The sequence below is a fragment of the Otolemur garnettii genome, unplaced genomic scaffold (assembly GCF_000181295.1).
Source record: "Otolemur garnettii isolate 467f Iridium unplaced genomic scaffold, OtoGar3 scaffold00142, whole genome shotgun sequence".
In the NCBI taxonomy this organism is placed as follows: domain Eukaryota; kingdom Metazoa; phylum Chordata; class Mammalia; order Primates; family Galagidae; genus Otolemur; species Otolemur garnettii.
The window spans coordinates 1,648,874-1,652,402 of NW_003852537.1; the positions used below are offsets into that span (position 1 = coordinate 1,648,874).

The 3,529-nt window shown below is 41.2% G+C and overlaps 1 non-coding gene across 1 annotated transcript; it reads right to left on the reverse strand.

Annotated features, from left to right (window-relative positions):
• Nucleotides 1-883: 883 nt before the first annotated feature.
• TRNAW-CCA lies at nucleotides 884-955 on the reverse strand. The gene has a single exon. It is a non-coding gene; the product is annotated as a tRNA-Trp (tRNA).
• Nucleotides 956-3,529: the final 2,574 nt, after the last annotated feature.

Below are 3,529 nucleotides of genomic sequence, written 5' to 3' on the forward strand. Positions count from 1 at the left end.
TATTTTTTGGTTGCAGCCGTCATTGTTGTTTGGCAAGTCCGGGCTGGGGATTCGAACCCGCCACCTTAGGTGTACATGGCTGGCGCCTTAGCCGGTTGAGCTATAGGCGCCGAGCCTGTTTTCTCAACTTTTGAAAAACCATACCAAGAAAAGCCTTATTTGGCAAGGGAGGTAAAGTCTCAGCAGAGGACAGATGTTTAAACTGCAGTGAAAACTTAACCTTGATGAGTACACAACTATCTTCACTTTTACCAAAGTGGATTTTTCTTCCCTCACAGTTCATGACACCTAGTTTATACCTGGAACTTAATTGTTTCATATCCTGATGGGAGGGCTACATTTAAATTCTGAAATGGTGATAAATGCTAGCATCACTTTCTACTACATCAGACATTGTTAATGAACTTCTCAGCATTTTCTGTTTAACTACACAGTTTTTGAAAGAAGCTGAAAAGTGTGTGTGGGAGAGAGAGAGAGAGAGAGATGGAGGAAAATGATTTTTTTATCGAGATGACCCAGACATCAGTCCAGGGAGACGGCTGCACCTATCCTAGGACCCAATAAAGCTGACAAAATTTCCTCCTATACTGCTTTAAGATCCTCATTGAAGTCATCTAATGTCCTATCTGGTAAGGATAAGTCCAGATACGGGTATAAACCAAACGACCTAAATTTAGGCAGGTGAATTTTTCCTCGCTTCCAGGTCACGTTTACGCTTTAGTATTAAGCACCTGTCCATTGCCGAATTACGAAAAGAAGTCCCCTTGGGCTAAAGCAAGGTAAGAGAGCAAGAGGGGTTGAGAGTGGCAAGACGCTTGCTTTGCTCAGTACCGAATTTAATATACACAACTCTCTCGTTAAAGAAAAAAAGCAGCCACGCCTATGACCCCGACGTGATTTGAACACGCAACCTTCTGATCTGGAGTCAGATGCGCTACCGTTGCGCCACGAGGCCGTGGAAACTAAAGCTTTTTTGTGCTTTAGAAGAGCATTCATTTCAGGAGTTGTCAGGAGCAGCAATCAATATTTGTTTGCCTGCTTTATTTTTACTGTGGCCTGGGATTGACTATGGGTCCTTTGTCCCTTTTGTAATGCGGCTATTGAAAGTGAAAATGTAAAAGTAATGAAGCAGAGAAGAGGGGGAAGCTACGGGTTTAGGAATAATCTTTTCGTAACTGGGAAAACCAGCCTTCCCCGGGGTATAGAGTGTCTTACCGTGCGACAGACCCTCACAGACCGTAGAAAGTGCGCACCTCAGCGGGAAGGCTGGGGTGAGGTCGCCAGGAATCCGGGTTCTCTTCTCCCCAGCCCCTCTGTACATAGAAAACCACAAGGATTTGCATATGGGTTAGACCTAGGAAGAAAGACTATATCCTTTTATCAAAAAAGGACCTTTAATAGTTTCATCCCCACCTTTAATAAATAACGCATCTTTATCGTAGAAATCTCTCATTGAAAAAAAAAAAACTACAGTAAGAGGTTTGGAGCCTACAGACACCAGTTCTGTACATCTTGCCACATGATGTAATGTTGCAGGTTAAAGAACACAGGAGTGGGAGAGGGAAAGATTAAGGCTTTGCTGTTGGGATGTCCAACATGACAATGGATAATAATATGATTTTACAGAGTGGCCATGAAGTTCGCGTGCAATTGCACACTTTATGGCCACTCTGTATATATGTTTACATTCACTTTGGTGTGCCACCAACGTCCAGAATTCTTTTCATCTTGCAGAACTGAAACTCCGTACCCACTAAACTTAACTCCCAGTACCCTCCTCCCCTAACCCCTGACAACCGCCCTTCTACTTCCTAACTTTATGAGTTTGACTACTTTAGGGACTTCATATAAGTGGAATCATAAAGTATTTGTTTTTTTCTGACAAGTAGCATACTAAATGGAGAAGCAAGAATCCAATGTACTCAATTCTAACATGAAGCCAGTAGAGGATCTAATACATACCCATATAAGTGAAAAACTCAAATCAATTCAAGGTGCGGAGCAGGGAGGGAGGAGAGAGGAAGAAGGAGTAAGATGGGGAGGTACAGTGTAAGGCACACCTCTTGCGGGTGGGACACAACTATAAGAGAGACTTTACCTGACAAATGCAAACAATGTAACCTAATTCTTTGTACCCTAAATGAACCTGAAAAATAAAAAAATAAAAAAAAATACAACCAAAAAAAATGCTAAAGAAAGGATTAAATGAAAAGTTAGAATTTTTTTTTTGTTTGTTTGTTTTGTTTTTTTGAGACAGAGCCTCAAGCTGTCCCCCTGGGTAGAACGCTGTGGCATCACAGCTCATAGCAACTTCCAACTCCTGGGCTCAAGTGAATCCCCTGCCTCCACCTCCCAAGTAGCTGGGACTACAGGTGCCCACCACAATGCCAGGCTATTTTTTGGTTGCAGCTGTCAATGTTGTTTGGCTGGCCCGGGCTGGATTCGAACCCACCACCTTAGGTGTATGTAGCTGGTGCCTTAGCCCCATGAGCCACAGGCGCAGAGCCAAAAGTTAGAATTTGAAGATGCTAGAAAGAAAGATGTAACCAATAGAACAAATCCTTTACAAGTAAGATTGGGGGCAATCCAAATATTTTACATAGAATTTGGCTTCTCCACCAAGAAAGTAGACATGTTTCCTAATATAATGTGGGAAAGAAAGATGTACAATTGTGCATCTTATTTTACTGGGTGGTGAGAAGATGATTCAGCTCTCACCTAATGGGATCTATTTCTCAGTGAATTATTAGGCAAGATTTCAAGTAAAAGAAGAGGAGTAGAGGCTAAGTATCCATAAAATTGTGACTCTGAGATTTTCTGCCAAAATTATTTTAAGAATTAAGATGATTATAGCACACAACATTTAAGCTGAATGTCTGATAAGTGACACTGCCAATTCTAAGCATGCTACATTACATCTTTTTACTCACTCTCAGAAGTAGACATTATTACCAAGAATCCCATTTTTCTGACGAGAAAGTAGAGAAGCAGAAAGAATTAGTAAATTGCCTGAAGTGACTCACCTAGGAAGGGACAGATCTGGGAGAAGTCCTCCCAGCTTTTCCCCTAGTGCTGGATCATGTAAGTGCTTCCTTGTGTGAAGAAGCTCCCTCAAGTTTTGAGTGGATCAACTATCCTGGGTTACTCTTGGAGGGTAAAAATTTCAATATCTTCCATTACATCAGTAGGAATTACCCCTTTTGTACTTATGGTAAAGCGAGGTGTATTTGTACAAGTTGTATAGTAGGCTGGGTGATTTACTCTTTTCTATAGATATTAAGAGAAATTACTCTCTTCTATAGATATTAAGAGAAATGAATATCCCCCAAATGAATACATATTTTAAGAACGAAAACAACTGAATTTGTAAGATGCAAGTCATGTTTGACTTCTGCAATTACAAGAGGTTCTCAAACATCACTTGTATTCATCTTTTTTTTTTTTTTTTTTTGAGACAGAGCCTCAAGCTGTCCCCCTGGGTAGAGTGCTGTGGAGGGGTTGAGAGTGGCAAGACGCTTGCTTTGCTCAG